Source organism: Pezoporus occidentalis, unplaced genomic scaffold, assembly GCF_034315485.1.
Source record: "Pezoporus occidentalis ecotype Australia unplaced genomic scaffold, CSIRO_AGI_Poc_V1 ctg1, whole genome shotgun sequence".
Taxonomy (NCBI): domain Eukaryota; kingdom Metazoa; phylum Chordata; class Aves; order Psittaciformes; family Psittacidae; genus Pezoporus; species Pezoporus occidentalis.
In genome coordinates, this window is record NW_026912778.1 from 5,154,327 (window position 1) to 5,173,869 (window position 19,543).

Below are 19,543 nucleotides of genomic sequence, written 5' to 3' on the forward strand. Positions count from 1 at the left end.
CAAATAACTTATGTTCCATTAAAGAAGGACTGTTTCTTCTTCTACACTGATGCAAGTATCAGTAGTTTCATTGCTGTAAATAGGGCAAATCAGTGCAAATGAGAACACAATCAGTATTGAAGCATTTGAATGTTTTGTATGCATACCAAATAAACACAATTTATGTGCTGTAGGATAGCTTAGGAAAAGAAATTATTATGCTGAAATGATCTTTGTTCGTCTTTTCTCAATTAATTATTCTCTTTGTAGTAATGACATAATCTTGTTATTAACAGCTAGTACAATAACAAGTTTTCTCCACTAATAGAAATTGAAATTATTAATTGAATTGAATTGAACCATAAGTTTTAATCATTGTCACCATACCCATATTTCCCATGCCTTTCTGTTTCCTGTGGTGTAAAATAAAAAAGCTGTTCAGCAGTTGAACATAATGATCTCTTCAGGGTCTTTTCAATCTAAATGATGCTACGATTCTGTGATAGTAAATCAGATATTTAATAACCAGCCACCTGTAAAAATGGAAGAGTAATATGGACTCATGTGCTTTTAAATTAATGCCCTTCATAATCCTTTTTTTAATATTGGCATTTAGAAGGGAAAAAGTTCACCAGAGATATACAGTAAGTTAAATGTTTTATATAAATTTTAAGGGAAACACACTGGAGAGCAATAAAAACATGGATTGCTTGATTTGCTATGATTTCTTGCATAGCAGCAATGGGGAATGGCTGTGATTTACCCATTAATTTCAGAAGACTGAGAAAGTAAAAATTGCATGGAAGACACAAGTTCAAAGAGAGGCCCTTCTCTGAGTACCTGCCCAATACTAAATCAAGTTGCAGTACTTTTCCAAGTGCATCTGTTTTTCTGACAGCTGTATTTCTTTTGCTTAAAGCCTATGGGCCCATGTGAATTTGTCTACCAGGTATGATTTTGGCTCAGGTTATGGCTTGTTAATTGTTGCTTTGGTTGTAGATTCTTTGAGGACTTTTTATGCAGTGTTTGCATAAGAACATAGAAGATAGGCTTATCCTTTTTTAGGGTACCTAGTTATTATGGTGATACAAATAAGAAATAAATATTAATTACAAGAGTGGCCAGTAGAAATTTCTGGCTTATTGCTGAAAACTTCTTAGACATAACACCAGTGTCACAACATTTCAAACCACCTCCTGAGAAATACTGCTTCTTGCCAAATCTCATTAGTAATTATATGTAAAACAACTGTTAAGAGCTTGCACTGAGTGAGAATGTGTTGACGTAATGTGTAGCTTAATCCAGGTGCCATATCTGCATTCTTTGATATATTTACCCATATTTTAATGGTGATGCATACACATGGATTGAAAAGCCACATATGTTTCTGGGGAATAAAGTAAAGAAAAAAATATTTTTATAGTTTTGTAGCTGGCTCACAGTTTCGACTCGGATGTTTTCGGAGACATAACACAATTTTTAATTGACTTAAAAAAGCTTCACAAGGGACCTCTGAACAAAATGATCATGGAACAAGGGGGAAAATACTGGTTTAACTAGTATAAAAGCTGAGAAATATTTTTAATTTCAGACCTCTGCTCTCCTTGGGCACTGTCTGTATGAACCTCTTTAGAGAAGTATTGAGAGTCAGCATATCTCAGTCATTAATTTCACAGAGGGCAGGTAGTCTCCTCTAGCAGCACTCAGTGTTCTCTTTTCTCCATTTTTAATCAGTTCGGATGCTGTTAAACAACAGGAAATTCAAGTAGTATGGTAAATGCTAATTATGAAAGAAACTGCCTATCAGTGATGAAAGCAACAGATAAATAATTTTTAATTTCTTCAGGACAAAAAAAACCCAAACAACCACCAAATCATCCAAATAAATATATTTATCATACATAAAACCCAAGTCCATCGAAATGCCAGTTCTGGGTTTTAGCTAGGGCTGAGTGGCAACTTGAAATGTGCAGCATTTCTCAAGATGGGAGGGATCGTATTAAATTAAATTGGATTTCATTGCAGAACATGATTTCAGGGGCCTGTGGAAGCTCCTCAATAATATTCTGTCACTAAACTGAATGACAAGGTTGCTGTGATTCCCTTTTATACAGTGGATGAAATAATTCCAGTTCTGGTTACTGTCAGATCATTCCTGTCAAGAAGCATAATCCCGCAGGTAAAGTCCCTAGAAAGAAATATTTTGGGGAAGTATTTGGAATGAATGATTCCAGGACTAAACTATTAAAAAAAAAACAACTCAGGAAAGCTCTCTGTCCCATTGTGAGATACTCATTTACCCTGTGCTATTTCAAATAACACAAATTAAATTCAACATCTTGTTCTTTACAGACAAAGAAAAGGATGTAAACCTTATAAAAAGTGTGAAAACCAGCTTTTGGCATAAGTAGGAAAGTAGGAAACTCTTTGTTCCTGGTGGCTGGTTAAATCCACTTGGGATGGGAATGGTCATATTTACCCTGGGAGGTTATACTGGGAAGGAGTGAACCTTTCCTTTCTCCTGTCATAGGTGGCCCTTGTGCTGACTCACTGACAGCTGTGGCATGTCAGACTCAGCTTGGCTCCGTTCAATGCAATTCTTAGCCAAGGATCCACCTGGGCATCAGTCCCTCCCAGCAAGCTCCCCACCCAACAATGCCAGAGCTCTTACTTGAGCAGATGTTTTTGGATATTCCTATATAGAAATTACTCTGCATTGCTCTACAGAGTAGAGCATGATGATGATTCCCTTCATATTATACCATCACCAATTCTACTCTGTGATTCTACTAAGTCCACACTAAGGACTCCTTCCTTATGTTTGAATGCCTTGATAACTGGTTTGAAGTGCTCTTTTCCTTGAGTGAATCTCTGGGAAGACACAGTTCCAAGCTGAATTAGCTTTTGCATGTCATCTCTGCTGAGTTGGGGACAAAAATGTAGGATCAGTCTTGATCATCTGTGGTTGCCATCTGTGACTGCAGCACAGTGAGGAGGAGGACCACATACAGAATAAAACATTTATAATTGCAAATAGTGACCACAAATGAAACTCTGTTGTCTCTAAGGCCATCTCTGAGACCATCAAGTAATTGTTTGATGTCAGTGAACTTTGCCCTTCATTTTATCTGTATTTTCTTTCCTTGCATTCAAATCATTGTTATCCTCCCCTCCAAGTACCTGTTCATTCAGTGAGATTGGAATTCCTCATCTTACATTTCCTCATATGAAGAAGTTATCAACTAAAACAGTTGAAAAAGGGCTAGGAAAAAGTGGCCCCACTGTGGCAAATGTTTCTTCATCTGACCAGCCCTATGTCTCCCATAGTTTGTTTCTTTCTATAAGGAAGTCAGGACCAGGGAGTTCAGTCTAAGCGGATTCTGGTGAGTCATTTTTCTGTCTAAGGAGTCTGCCTTGCCCAGTTCTCATCTCTGACTCATTGTAGCTGTAAATGGTGGGGCCTATAATTTTCAAAGGGCACATACTACAACCCTTCTCAGAACATGTAATCTGCTTTTACAAGTAATTTCTCTATAAAGTACATTTTGTTCTCTTCTAAATCCTGATTCCTGGCATTGGCAAGTTCTTCAGGACTGGACTGCAGTCAGAAATGTTAAAAGTTTACAAGTATTCTTTAAATAATACTTATTTATGTAATTCTTTCATGTATATAAAAATAAATCCTACTGACTCAGTTAAAACTATAAAACTTGGATATAAACTAATTTTTTTTTTTTTTTTTTCCTGAGGTTGAAACAGATGTGTCCACTGCTTGTGCTACTGCACCATATGGATTTAATAAAAACTCTTGTATTTGGTGGACTGATCTTCTTTCAAACTTTGCCCACTCTATTTTTAGTTATATTGAATGTGAAACTGGGATAAACTTTTGCTGTTTTGATGCAGGCAGAACCTGTATTAATATCTGAGGTGCTTTCTGTGTGACAAGATGACACCTGGTTTTCCTTGCATACTATGTCCCTCAGCTACAGGAGAAAATCTAGTAGATAAAGTTACTGAGTCTCAGGTCACAGAGTGATGTACCTTGCTATGGCTATTTGACTAGTAAAGGGAAAAAACCAGAGTCCTGTCTTTTTGTGCTTCTATTTTAGGAACTCATAATTTCTCAGAATCTTCCTTTGGGTTGGAGTTCCCTACTCCTGTTCTGAACTCACCGGTGATTTCTAAAAAGCAAATCCAACGAAAATGCTAAAACAATTGGTAATGTTGTAATACTAAAAGAAAATGTTACCATACTTGAAAGAAAAAGATGTAACATTAGTGGAGTTTTGTCAGGTTCCAGCAGTGAAGGAACTGTAAACTGTAAAAAAAGGAAGTACAAGTCAGCTACAGGCACCTCCCAGGCCCATATTATATATGCATACCTACATGGTTGTGGAAGGCAAGATGCCTATGGTACAGTTCCTGTATAAGGGATTGTTACTGTTTTAACACCTTATGTTAGGATTACTGTTGGACTTGATGATCTTGAAGGTCTTTTCTAGCCTAAGTAATTCTATGATTCTGTGATTAGGCAGGAAAAATTTAACTTGCAAAGCGAGCATTAGGATCCAGACTTTGTTGCTTGGACCTAACTACAGCAGTAATAGAACTGCAAAAGCATGTCAATAGTAGCTATGATAATAATACTATAGCTACTTCTTTCATGACACTTTTCATTGTCTGGTAAGTTGATCCTGGGTGGACACCACATGTCCACCACAGCTGCTCTATCACCCCCCTCCTCAAATGGACAGCGGGGAGAAAATAAAACAAAAGGCTCATGAGTAGAGGTAACGACAAGAAGAATTCACCAGTTGCCATCACAGGCAAACTTGATTTGGGGAAAATTAAGTTAATTTCTTTCCAATCAAATCAAAGTAGGATTATGAAACATAAACACAAATCTTAAAACAGCTTCCCCCCACTTCTCCTTTCTTCCTGGGCTTAACTTTACTGCTGAATTCTCTACCTCCTCCCGCCCAGCAGCCCAGGGGATCAAGGGATGGGGGTTGTGGTCAGTTCATCCCATGTTGTCTCTTCTACTCTTTCCTCCCCACACTCTTTCCCTGCTCTAGCGTAGGGTCTTCAAATGGGAGACAGTTCTACATGAACTTCTCCAGCCTGGGTCCTTCCCATGGAGTTCAGTTCTTCATTAACTGCTGCAGTGGGTCACCCATGTTGTCACAGGTCCTGTCAGGAGCCTGCTCCAGTGGGGGCTTCCCACGGAGTCACAGCTTCCTTCAGGCACGCCCATCTGCTCTGGCACAGGGTCCTCCAGGATATGCAGATGGATATCTGCTCCACCATTAGTCAACATGAGCTGCAGGGGCACAGTTTGCCTCACCATGGTCTGCACCACAGGCTGCAGGGGGACCTCTGTTTCAGTGCCTGGAGCACCCCTTCCTCCTCCTTCACTGACCCTGGTGTCTGCAGAGCTGGTGCCCTCATGTATTCTCACTCCCCTCTCCAGCTTCAATTGCTCCTGTGCAGCAACATTTTTCCCTTTTATCTGTTATCCCAGAGGTACTATCATTGTGGCTGATGGGCTCAGCCTTGGCTGGTGGTGAATCCATCTTGAATCCATCTGGCATAAGCTCAGTCAAATATGGGGGAAGCTTGTAGCAGCTTCTCAGAGGAGCCACCCCTGTAGCCTGTCTGCTACCAAAAAATTGCCACACAAACCCAGTGCCCATTGGTAGACCATATTTTTCCTGTTTTATGGATGATGGTTCCAAATGCAGGGAAGTTTAGTTTATTCACTGGACTCATGACAAAGCTCAGGTTTTCTAAATTCCAGTTCTTCTTTGTACTTCACTTTGATAGAGCTATGACATTCAAGCTGAATGATTTTGTGGTCAGGTAGAGTCATAATATCCGTCATAGAATAGTTAGGGTTGGAAAGCACCTTCATATCATCTAGTTCCAACCCTCCTGCCATGGGCAGGGACACCACACACTAAACCATGTCACCCAAGGCTCTGTCTGATCTGGCCTTGAGTACTGCATTGGAAATTTCTGAATTGGTCATGAAGATGCAGACATTTGTACTCTATCAGCTGTTAAAGTATTGCCTTTCTTCCTGCTGGAAGGTTAGCATTCATCTGTAGTCACAGCTGCTGCAGGAGACAATAAATGTGAATCCTGAAGTGCTATATGCCGTAGAGCTTGAGCACATAGGGAAATCAGGCAAAGCTCTTTCCTGAAGACATAGAACAAGCAAACAGCTGCATGCCCAGCAGCCTTAAATGATACAGAGGAGCTGCCAAAGCTACCAAATCTACCAAAGCCAGTTGATGAAGTTGACAGGAAAGAATTACTAAGTAGCATCATTTGTTTGCCGTCAACAGAATTATGCATGATGCAACAAAACTAAGTTCAGACTGAGCCTAATGGCACAAGAGCTGCAGTAAGAAATCAGCTCTTTTCATTTTAAGCACAGTCCATCATGGTAGGTGTGTAAAAGATAGACTGTTAATGGACAAACAGACAGTATGATCATCAAGACTGAATTTCTGCATGCTATAAGTAATGATCCTCTTTAAATAACTTCTGCACTGACTACCAGATCTCCCTGTGATAATTAGCATACATGTTACATACACTTATATCTGCTTTTGATCTGGGATTTCCTGGAATGTAACCCTGCATGAATTATTTTAAAATACTATTTGAAGCTGCAGTATATACCTCTTAAAATTATTGCTGCAATATATACATTGAACCTAACAACACATGAATGTTTTCCATAGAAATATTCAGTAGTAATCTGTCCTGGGTTCAGCAGTAGCAGTCATTTTTTCTCCTTGGTAGCTGGTGCAGCGCTGTGTTTTTGACTTTCAGCCTGGGAACAGTGCTGATAACACCGATGTTTTTAGTTACTGCTCAAATGTTTAGACTGTCTAAGGACTTCTGAGCCTCATGTTCTGTCAGGGAGGAGCGAAAGCCAGGAGAAAGCAGAGACAGGACACCTGACCCAAACTGACCAAAGAGGTATTCCATACCACAGCACGTCATGCCCAGGAGGTAACTGGGAATTACCCAGAAGGGCTGGGAGACTGCGGGGTTGGAGAAGGTATCGGTCAGAGCTTGGTCGGGCTGGGGGGGCTGGCAAGTTATCGGTCAGCTGGTGGTGAGATGTTGTATTCTCTTCCCTTGTTATTTCCTTTATCATTGTTATTATTGGTGGTAGCAGTAGTGATTTGTGTTATACCTTAGTTACTAAACTGTTCTTATCTCAATCCATGGGAGTTGCGTTCTTTTGAATATCTCCTTCCCACCCCTCCAGGAGCAGGGGGAGGGCAAGAAGAGGGGGAGTGAGAGAGCAACTGCATGATTTATGGCTGAGTTTAAACCACGACACACAGAGAAAACTCAAAACACATGTCATGAAAGATGTTGTTTCAGACTAGCAGGACTTCTGTAGTGTTTAGTGTAACCAACTCATTCCGTCAATCATGTCACACAAGATAGGTCAGCCTATTTTTTTGCTAGAGTTCTTTTTTTATGTATATGAACGTACAGCTATGACTATCTAGCCTAGCTCAAAAAAGTATAAAACCATTTTCTGAAATAGTAATTATGATTATTTACCGTGTGTATATATCGTCTCCTATTTGTGGTTCTCAAAGACTTAATGTGACAGTAGTTTTGTTAGAGCTGATTGGGAAGATATCAGGGATGAATCTGACTTTGAAGGGCTTTGAAAGTTCCTTTTTGCCCATGTTAATTTTGGAAGAAAGAAAGAAGCAAGCAAGCAAAAAAGAATTTGGCAAATAATGACTTTTGTTGGGGTCTTTTGTTGCTGTTTGGAAAGATGTATCATCTATTTCAATTTCTTTCTTAGCTTTTATTAAAACAGACAAACAAGCAACCTTAAAATTGGATCAAAGGATTCTGATGGAGCAGAAATGAATATTTGGTTTATATTCCCTTTAAAAAAAATTGTCTTTTACAGAATTTGGAAAATATTGAAGGCTTCTTCCCAACTTGAAATATCACCACCTTTTGTTAGACAAAGTTCTGTTTTCCACCCAGGTCTAGTCTGCATTATATACTTGGAATTGCTGTCTTTCTCCAACAGCTACCAAATGGGGAAACTTGTGAAAGGATCTGCCCAGCATGGCAATGGCTACTGGTAAAGCAGGACCTGCCTTGACTTTTAGGCCATTTCTTTAAGTACCAGATTTGAGGATGGAGTCAGGTCATTTTAGCCCACAGTCTCTTTTAGTGCACACACTTCCCATAGTGCACCCTTAAAAGGTGAGATCAAAGATCTGGAGGGATGGCTGCCCACCCACTAACCTACAAATCAGGAACACCAAATTGTCTCTTTCTCAAAAGTCTACCAGCAGGTATTGACACTTACAAGTTATGAAGCAGAACCACATACTGGTTTTCTAATAAATACCAAGCAGACGTCAAAATCACTGGCTCTGAGGTTGTTGGGTTGTTGGTTTGTTGGTTTTTTTTTTGAGATAAGTGTAATGTTTATTGTACTGTTTGAAAAATATAGACACTATGATATGAATGGTATGTTATATTTTATACTGTGTATATAATATATATACAATGCGTATATTTATGCTATACAGAAGTATTTTGTGCGGGTAAACAGTCAAAGAGAAAATAACATATCTGAGTGGTATGCAGCTCAGCCTTCCCTTCTGCCATGGATCTTCCGTGTCCTTCTGTATACACAGTGTAGGATGCAACCCTATCCCTGTGTATCTTTGTGGCAAAACATTGCTGCCATTTACCAATGTAAGATCATAATCTTGTGCCTCAATGGCACAGTGTGAAATGAGCCTTCTGAGTCTTTTGTTTCCCTGCCAATTTTCTTGTCTTATCTGTTTAGCCCTCAAGTTCTTTGTTTTCTGAAACATAGCTGTTGTTTTATTATGTACCTGTTTGTACTACAGAAAAGGGACTTGCATCTGAGTTGGAGCTGCAGAAATAGAGTGTTGTGGTTTAAACCCAGTCAGGTAACTCATTTATTCACTCCCCCCCCTTCTTTCCCTCAAAAGAACTGTCGTGGTTTAAACCCAGTCAGGCAACTCATTCACTCACTCCCCCCCTTCTTGCCCTCCCCCTACTCCCGGAGGGACAGAGAGGAGAATCGAAAAGAATGCAACTCCCACGGGTTGAGATAAGAACAGTTTAGTAACTAAGGTATAACACAAATCACTACTGCTACCACCAATAATAATAATGATAAAGGAAATAACAAGGGAAGAGAATACAACATCTCACCACCAGCTAACTGATAACTCGCCTCCCCCAGCCCGACCGAGCCCCGACCTATACCTCCTCCAACCCTGCAGTCCCCCAGCCCTTCCGGCTAACTCCCAGTTACCTCCTGGGCATGACGTGCTGTGGTATGGAATACCTCTTTGGTCAGTTTGGGTCAGGTGTCCTGTCTCTGCTTCCTCCCAGCTTCCCCTCCTCCCTGGCAGAGCATGAGGCTCACAAAGTCCTTGGCCAAACCAAAACATCGCTTGTTATCTGTTCCCAGGCTGAAAGTCAAAACACTGCACTGCACCAGCTACCAAGAAGGAGAAACATGACTGCTACTGCTGAACCCAGGACATAGAGTAATATAAATAAAATTCAGCATCATACGATGTATCAAAGACAGATAAATAAAATGAGCAAAAGACAAATATGTATGCTCGAAAATCTTGCCTTAGAACAACCTTTTGCTTCAGAATTAGGGTAGGGTTTTATGATAGAGCAAGATACTCTTTATTACCTTTTAGAGCCAGCAATAAGCTTTTGTCTTTGTTCTGCTCAGATATTGATGTGGAATCCTCTTTTTGTTCTGCTCAGATATTGATGTGGGATTCCACCCTTCCATTAATATTTTTACTTTGTTGGGTTAAACTTCTGTTTGCGTGATCAGCTCAACTGACCAAACTAAATGACCTGCTCTGAGAATGCACTCAAAGCAAAGCATTTTTGTATGGTTTCTCTCATAAAAGTTTAATGCAGTGTATACTTAGGAAAGGTTTAGTGCTTCCATTACTTCTGCAAATTTTCTCACCCATTTATTCTGATAAAACTAATATTTTGCTGACAGGACATATCTAGACTTGATTAAAGGTGCACACAAAGACATTGTACCCCAGAAACAATATCCTAACGGAAGGGAAACAAACCAGACGTTTTCAGGAGACTTTTGCTGTCCTCTCAGAGCTTTAGGGAAGATGGAGCACTCTGTGGGAATGTTAAAGTCTCAGAATCCCAGATATGTGGTTAATGGAGTTGAGTGATGTGCAGATCAGTAAGCTGTCCTGGGGGAACTGTTACCTCTGTTTCTGTTGCAGGTACCTTCCTCTAATAGCACAAGCTGGGCAGAAGCTGCGATGCTGCCATAGTCATGTAGCAGAAGCAATAGAAAGAAATTTGCAAGGCTTCTTAGTACTTCCCGAGGCATCATTAATTCCTAATGGGGCCTGAGGAGAGCACTATTGTGAAGATCCAATCCTCTGGAAATCCCATGCAGTCTAATCCCTCTGTGTACCTGTAATAGTAGTGATGTAAAACTATGCATAGGTCTGTTATTACATTGTTTACTTTGTTCTCTGTTTATATCTTTTTATTGGAAAGATGGCAAAAATGACGCTTTCTTGGGAATTTGCAGAAAGATTTATCTTTAGGTTTATGACTTCAGGACTCTGAATATTATGTGAATATTCTGTTGTACTTTGTGGTTATAGCAGCTTCCAATAAATCTTGGAGAGTACTATATAACTTTTTACTGAAATAATTTTAATACTCTTTCCAGACACTATTGCTAACTTCAGAATAGAATTAATGTGGAGCAAATCAGTCCATAAATGTGTCTTTCTTAAAAAACTCACACTCCTTTTTTGTCAGGTTTCAATGCAAAATTTCACCAAAATGTCTTTAACACAGTCCCCTCTGATCATCTCAGGGAGATGATTTCATTAGTCTCTGTTGCGCTGCCCTAATAATATGTGTGTGTGAATTCCTGACTCTTCTGAACCCAAGAGTACAGCAGCCTTTTACCTCTCCTTAAAATGCTTCATACTCCTTGGCAAAATAGCAGTTCAGTGATTCCTGAGCTGGTAATTTGGCTGCTGCATCAGTTCCTAGCAAGGTCAGCACTGCAGCATGTTGTAGGTAATGGTAGGCAGCTCTTAGAGCAAAAGTTTATCAATCATCTTCCCTCAGAACTATTCCCCACTTTTGTGCTTGTATCTAAGGAGCGCTCTGTGTGTGTGCATTAGCTTGCATATGTAGCTTTTCTTCGTTAGGTTTAGTTAGTTCATCACTGGAGTATGAACATGTGGAAGTTAAAAGACTTTGTACCTTTAATAAAAATTTCTAGTAAGTAGATGCTAAGCATATGTTCAGATTCTTTCAGTGCTTCTTACTGCTTTCTGCCTGGCCTACTCTCTGCACACGTACAGGGGTACAAATTAAAGTTACCTGTCTTTGAACATCTTTCCCATTTTTCCAGAAACAGTAACTGTATTGCAGTATTGCTGCAACAATACCATTCTGTTCTTTAGACATGCACCCAGATTTTCTGAAGGGCCAGGAAAAGAGGGAGCAAGACTCAAGAGCCAACTGTCTTCTTAAGATAAAAGTTAGCAACATTTTCCTAGAAGAAGTGAAACATTTAACCCACAGCCAGATGTCCTAATTGTTAGCTGTTTCTGTGAGCCAGGCCTGCAAAGTTACTCCAACGCTTTTAATTTGTAGCAGAACATCTAGCACGTAGGCTATAATAATCTCTGCCATGGTGCCGCTGAGATTCGTCAGGGATGTCAAGAATGAAGTTGGCTCCACTGCTTGTTTGCCTCTTGTACTTTGTCAAAAAGATTTTCCATTGTCTGTTTCCCAAGGCAGTCGTGTCTTTCCATAGAGGGCTGTACAGAGTCTAAAGGAGAGGGAATAGATGCCTCATCATCCACTCCAATTAAAGAATTTTCAGAGGGAAGGAAATCCTGCCATGGTGCCTGAGTCACCAAGCTAACATCAGAGACGAACATCTTGTTCCCATTGTGTGTTGAATTGATACTTCCTGATATAATTAAAATTATATAGCTATTTCTGCTCTTAGGAATGTGGGAAATGATTCTGGGTTCTGCGTTGTATTTAATGGGTATCTTTACCAAAATTTAGGGTAGAAGTCATGGATACAAATACTCATGAACTTTCTGAACTACTTACCTGAAGCAATTATTGTGCCACAGATTTTTTGTTTCAATTTAAAAAAATTGGAAAGCAAAACAAAGAAAAAAGAAATTTAAAAATTCCAAAGCTCTACTTGTCATGATTGTAAACAAAACCTTAGAACTGTTCCAGGCTTGTTTATGATGTTACTCAAGAACAGGTATTCCTGACTAACTCCATATGTGGGTATCCCTATTCCCTAATTAGCTTGACTCTCATTTTTAGCGTGACTCTCGTTTTTAGCTTGACTCTCATTTTTAGCTTAACCCCATTTCAAAGTCCATTAGGTTGAGCAAAACCATAGCAGTTTGGAAGATGAAGTGAAATTTAAAATCATCCACTTGAAGAATGCTTTCCTATCTTAGTAGTGTAGTCAGTTTACAGGAGGCTTTGCAGAAAGAAAATGGGAAAGATCATAATGAAACAACTGTCAGCCCATTGTTATCACAGTTGCAGTATAGCGCTAGTAATAAGCCTCATATTTATTAATTTTTAATAGAAATTTATGAATATGCAATATGGACCATAAAGTTCAGGTTTAAACTGAACTTTAAACTGAAAGATGTACAACAAGTCACCAGGGACAAGGGAAGAGTTTTACCCCTTGTCGATAGAAGGAGCTGTATGGTGGTTTCTTGACTCTGGCTAGACATCCACTACAGCTGCTCTATCACTCTGTTCCTCAATGGAACAGGGGAGAGGAAATATAACCAAAAGCTCATTGGTGGAGATAACGACAAGAAGATATCATTCACCAGTTGCCATCACAAGCAAAACAGACTTGGCTTGGGCAAAATAAATTAAATTATTTCCAATCAAATCAGAGTATGATCATAAGAAATAAACCCAAATCTTGAAACACCTTCTCCCACTCCTCCCTTCTTCTTGGGCTTTAGTCCTGAATTCTCTACCTCTTCCCCACACAGTGGTACAGGGGGATGGGGAATGTGGCTTGTGTCACTTCATCCATCACATGTTGTCTCTGACACTCCTTCCTCCCCACGCTCTTCCCTTGCTCTAGCATGAGTTCCTGTCATGGGAGACAGTTCCAGACGAACTTCTCCAGTGTGGGTCCTTCCCATGGGCTGCGGTTTTTCATGAAGAAGGGTTTTCTGGTGATGGGTTAGATCTAATGGCGGAAAAATATTGACAATGAGAAAAATACTAGAGAATTTTCAGAAAGATTTATCCTTAGGATTCTGACTTCAGGACTCTGAAGGGGAGAACACTTTTGGATTCTGACTGGCTGAAAGGCAGTTCACTATAGTCAGCAACTGTTCCTGGCTTGCACAAACTGAAATTTCAGGACCTCTAGTTTGTTGGAGCAGTAAATAATGGAAGTATCGCAAAGCACAAAATACATCAGTATACAAGCTACACAAGAATGGTTATAAGGAAACACAGGTCAGCTCTGTATAGCACAGGGAGACTTTTAGAGTCTGCCCCAGTGACTTCATGAAGTCTTTGGAGACTCTGTGGTGGTTTTAATGGGTTGACTGAAATTGGAAGGAATTGTCTGCTCAAGTGTTGAAAAGAAATAAAAGGATCCTTTGTGAGAATAACACATCCAGAAACCTCTGAAAAACATTGCTCCTTGTTTTGTGAGACTATGTACTTCCTCTTTATGCATGGAATATAAAAAGGAGTTAACGTTGCTTAGAAGTGAGGAGTAGGTTTTATTTTTATATCAGTTTGTTCTTCTTTAGCATATTTGAATTGTTTACTTTTTGCTATTTTCCTTCTGTTGCCTGGCAACATTTAGTAAGTTGTCAGTACTATAACTTTGGTGGATTTAAGATTCAACCAGAATGAGTTTTAACACAAAAGCTTGTAGTCTGATTTCTTAAAACACCCCTTGAATGGTTGAATTAAAGAGGTTTTTGCTTTGTCAGGTTCTGGACAAGTAGGAATTAATTTTACTAGGACAACAGCATTGAATATACTTTTACAGTAAGATTAACTTCTTGTCCTTGACTTTGTATGCACTGCTGAGGCAAAATTTCTCTCAAAATCATTATCCCTTTCTCCAAGAACTGGAGTGATGATGTTGCGTGTGTTACATGTCACTGTACATTGAATATACAGGTTTTTTTTTTAAAATTGCTCTTTCAACTTTCTTTTCTGATTTTAATCTCAGAAAGCTGAGATTAAAAGCCTTATCACAAAGTTATCTGCTATGTGATAGGGCTATCAGGACTTTGATTCTACAAGATTTAAATAGCTCCCTGAGACAGGCTGTCAACTCCCATTAGAGTTTATGGAAGTTAATGATGACAAATGTTTGACCAGCATTGGTATTTCTGCAACACTGACCATATGGCTGAAGTCATTCAGTGTAAAGTTGCATCATGTCGATGACACAGATCCATCTGCAAAGAGTTTGTGTCTAGCATTTTAGAGTAAATATCCCATCAGTACTTTCAAATGTCTGGTTCAGTATGTGGGCATCTCCAACAGGAATTCCTAAACCTAAAGTCAGATAAGTGAAATGACCAGATTATGTGAAATTGTTTCCAAGAGTCTTCATGTTAATCATCTATCTCAGTTAATACCTATAGCTAAATGTTTATTTTGCTTATGGGACTGCTTGAAACATGTTAATATCTCTCCTCTAAATATACACCACTGCTCATATGTGAAAGAATATTATTAGGTTCACAATATAGAATCCACACTATTTGTTTTTAAAGTAGTTTAGGTTTAGAATTGTGGTGGTTTAAACCCAGCCAGAGAGCTTGTTCACTCACTCCTCCCCTTCTTGCCCTTCCCCTACTCCCGGAGGGTCGGAGAGGAGAATCGAAAAGAATGCAACTCCCACGGGTTGAGATAAGAACAGTTTAGTAACTAAGGTATAATACAAATCACTACTGCTACCACCAATGATAATAATGATAAAGGAAATAACAAGGGAAGAGAATACATCATCTCACCACCAGCCGACCGATAACTCGCCCCCCCAGCCCGACCAAGCTCTGACCGATACCTCCTCCAACCCTGCAGTCTCCCAGCCCTTCCGGCTAACTCCCAGTTACATCCTGGGCATGACGTGCTGTGGTATGGAATACCTCTTTGGTCAGTTTGGGTCAGGTGTCCTGTCTCTGCTTCCTCCTGGCTCCCCCTCCTCCCTGGCAGAGCATGAGGCTCACAGAGTCCTTGGCCAAACCAAAACATCCTTGTTATCAGCTCTGTTCCCGAGCTGAAAGTCAAAACACAGCACTGCACCAGCTACCAAGAAGGAGAAAAATGTCTGCTACTGCTGAACCCAGGACAAGAATATTTAGCACTTAATATCCTAACTATATTGTAACTCGTAAGTCTTAACTACTTATTCTGCAGTGATATTTCCCTAACTAAATGAGCTACCAGTGTGATCTTTCTAAAAAGTCAAGCTGAGCAAGCAAGCTAGCCAACAGGTGTTCTGATGCATGTGAATTGATTGGGATGAAATGCAGTGCTAAGAACTGACATCTCATTTTAAACACGGAGTGTTTAATTGTCTCCATAAAGTGTGTTTTATATCTCCATTCTTCTGAGAGGCTTCTCCTCTCAGTCTTTGGGAATGATCTTGCGCATAGTATATACCCCATTATGAATCTGTAGGAAAATCTTGGGAGAAAAAGAAAGGCCACATGTAGGCAATAATGGGGAACAAAGAAGCACTAGCAGAAAAAAGACTGATGGCAAATATCGGGAAAGAGCCTGCACCCTTCACAATGGTACTATTCATATATATAAATTGCATGCTTATGTGTTTTTCTGGATCTGGGCCTAACTGCACAACTGGATTTCTTTCAAGCAGCAAGTAAGTGCAAGCAAAATCAGAACACAAATTTAGACTTAGATTCCTCTGGTGGAGGGTGCAGTTCAGGTCAGCAACTCAGAAAGTTAAGGACTGTAAAGGAAAGCTGCAAAAGACCTGGAAAAGGGAAGAGAGCAGAAAGTGCCTTTGCACAGTGGTGGTTTAGTGTTAGTATTTAAAATTGAAGATGTTTATTTGTTGAGCTAGAAGGTTGTTTTCCTCCTATTAATCTTTGGTTGTATTTTAAGAGAATGGGACTGGATGTGGACTTAAGTCCTTTAGAGGTAAAGAACAAGGGTATATTTTGGTCTCTGAGTACACTGACTCCTGTTTCAGTGCAGAATAAGGTTTTGGGAGCTTTTGTAATAGTGCATTATGAAACTCTGATTTGGCAGTGGATGGAGGACTGTGAAGGATATCAAGGGTATGAGGTGTGGTAACATATTGGTGAGTATCCTGAGTGCTGTGCAGTGTAGAACTGACATGCATGTGGGTCACAGCAGATTCCCTCAGATCTGAGCAATGTTAATATGCAGAAGGCAGATACAGCTTGTTCATCTGCTGGATCAGAGATCCTGTTTTCTTGCTTAATCTGTTCTTTTGTCAGGTAGCCAGTTGGAAGCCTAAGCTCTGTGTCAGATATTTTCTTACTTTTAATGCTTGTGTTTCATAATAAAAACATGAGAGGTGTGGAAATTACAACTTGGTCATTTTCATTTTGAAACAGTTAATTCATTTGAATGGAAAATTAATGGCTATTCTAACCCATATTTTTCTCTACATAGATATACATAGAAACAGAAAAAGCATTTATTAATTGAGGATAAATTAATGTCATTCAAAAATCTAGTAAAGCAGGAAGATAATTAGATTAATGTGTAAAATACAATATTTGCGCCCATCAGATTTAACAAATGTGACACTGTGCTTTATTTAATGCATGCAAATGAAACCTCACATGAGATTAGAGAATGCAGAGCTTTGTAGTGCAGAATCTTCCATTACCATTCCAACCACATAGCCATAATCATAAGTCACTCATGACAAAAATCGATGATCTTAGTTTTCTGACAGCTTTTGTTCTGTGTTCCTAGGAACTGTTTTCTATCTTTCTCAAGAGGGCATTTAGAATTTAAGCTCCTTCTCTCTGCTTGTTTATTATGTGTAGTGCCATTCATTTGCCAAGTGACCACAGTGCCAAGTTCCAGCTTGGCATTTGTGGAACATTTTCCTTTCAGTCCCTTAAGAATACATGCTTTGGCCTCTCAGAAGCCAGCAATTTCTCAGCACTCTAATGAAGAGGTGTGGTCTAGGCTGAAGTGGGCAGAAAAGTTACCAGCATCTGTCTCAGTGTTCGCGGCTATAACATGGCACAAATGATTAAGTTATTGATGATAACTTTTGAAAGAAAAAATAGGAAGGAATACTTATTATTTTCTGTTTCTGTATTTGAATAAAATCTTTCTAATTGCATGGGTAGAGCATTTGTAGTACATATTATATCCAATAGGAGACTCTTAAGAGAAAAGAAAAAATGTGCAGCAGTAAGCCAGACTTTTAAAAGATTGTGTAGTTCTGCTCAGTAAAGTTGGTCTTTTACAATCCATTATATGGCAAGTCAATATAAAGGGAGCAGATCTCATTTACAAACTTGGAATTCCCACTGTAGTTGCTTTCCAACAGAGTACCGAATCAAAAGCATTTGTTACCAATTCTGCTAATTGACAGTGCCTTGAAACCTTTTATTCTGTTATGTAGAAGCAAGATGAGGACAACCGCCATCACTGAAAAAATATTGATTTTGCTAGGATATCCTGTGTTTGTTCTGCAAATTGCAAATAGACACAGAACACAATTTATAGCATTGTGAGAAGAAAGTGTTGTGATTAAGTCTGGAATCTGTTCTCTTAACCCTTCATTGCTCAATTTGCACAGGTTTAAAAAAGAACCCCATATAATCCTCTCCTTTAAAACACAGCAATAGATCAAGTTGTAGTTTGTTAAAACTGGCCAGCATCCTCTCATTATGAAATGAGAAGATGAATAAGCATACAGGGCTTAACCAGGCAGAGGCTGTAAATCTGTTAATTCATTTTGAAGTGCCTAGCTTCTGAACATCCTCCTTTAGAACAGAACAGTTGGTCTGTTAGGTCTCTGAGGACTAGCTTTTTGCTTGTGTGCTGGCAAGTGAATCCCATGCCTTCTTTTATGTTAGTAATAGGGAGAGACAGGGCAAGAAAAGCCAGAACAAATGTCCATTAGGATTAGACAGCCTTGTAGCTGCTCAGTAAGAAGCAAAAACTGGCTGGTCAGAGCCTGACTAGGCAGAAGGACAAGGAGCTGTTGCTGAGGTGGCGATGGGTGACAGTTCTTTGGAGACGAGTGTGTAGGGACAGGGAGCTGATTTTGCTGGAGGTGTTTTCAGCAGGAAGTGTGGGATTGTCATCTTAGTTCTATGCCTATTGGACTGGGCCACTGCCTCCAGCTCACTCCCCCCTGCCCATTCTCATCTGCTTCTGTTTTTTTTCCGGACTCACAGCATCACTGCCCTTTTCCATTCAACGCTGGCAGGCCCCTGGGAACATCTTTATCTGGTATGGTACAAAGGCAAGTGCACATCTGTCAGTACAGCTGAGACACATTTGCATGGTTTTCAGCAGTTGCCTCACTGAAGAATCCATACTTAGTCTTCCTTGAAGAACTATGAGGTAGTGCTAGAGCAAATAAAGAAGAGGTGTAGTCTGGTCATGATATCAAGCCAAAAGGAAGGGACTTGGGTTCTCATGGAAGGTTGTCTGACTCCACCATCCCGGCGCAAAGCCTTTAGTGATGCTCCCAGTGCCCTTCTCTAGTCAGGAAACAGGCTTGAGTTCCAGGTGCAGTGCCATCACCTGAACAGTTTGGGGCCTGCATCTTGCAGCGTCATCCATAGACTCCAGGAAATTACCAATTTACATGCTATGGAGTAACACTGCCCTCCTTATAGTATCATGGATTACTGTGAGAAGTGTCTTTAGCTGCTGTCCAATAACTGACAGCTACCTACTGGGAGTGATGAGTTTCCATACTGCAGCGACCTCCGTCATTGGTGATGGAGCTCCTGCATCAGTTTCACAAGTAAGGACCTCAGTAATCACCTAGCTGGCAGTTGGGGGTTTTGGGGCTGTTTTCTTTTTTCTGAAAACCAATTGAAACATGAAGTACTTGAGAGGCTTTCAGTCCCTGCTTCCCTGATGAGAAGGGATGGGTTTTCTCTGGAGTCTTTTTTTTCCTGAAATTGGTGTAGAGTAAGTGCATAGTTCTCAGTGGCACTGCATTGTGGCACTGTATCATATAACATTTGGCTAATGTTCTGGGGCTATTTCTGGTAACTGCAAAGGGAGTTACAGGGCCAGGGTAGGTATATGTTCTAATAAAATAACTAGCAGTCTGATGCAGACTACATGTATAACAGATTTGAAGCCTTTCACCTCATTCATGATGTATATATTAAAGAATGAGCTCTGTGCTTAGTGGAGATTACAGGGGGATTATGAAATATAGAAACTGTAGTTGCAAAAA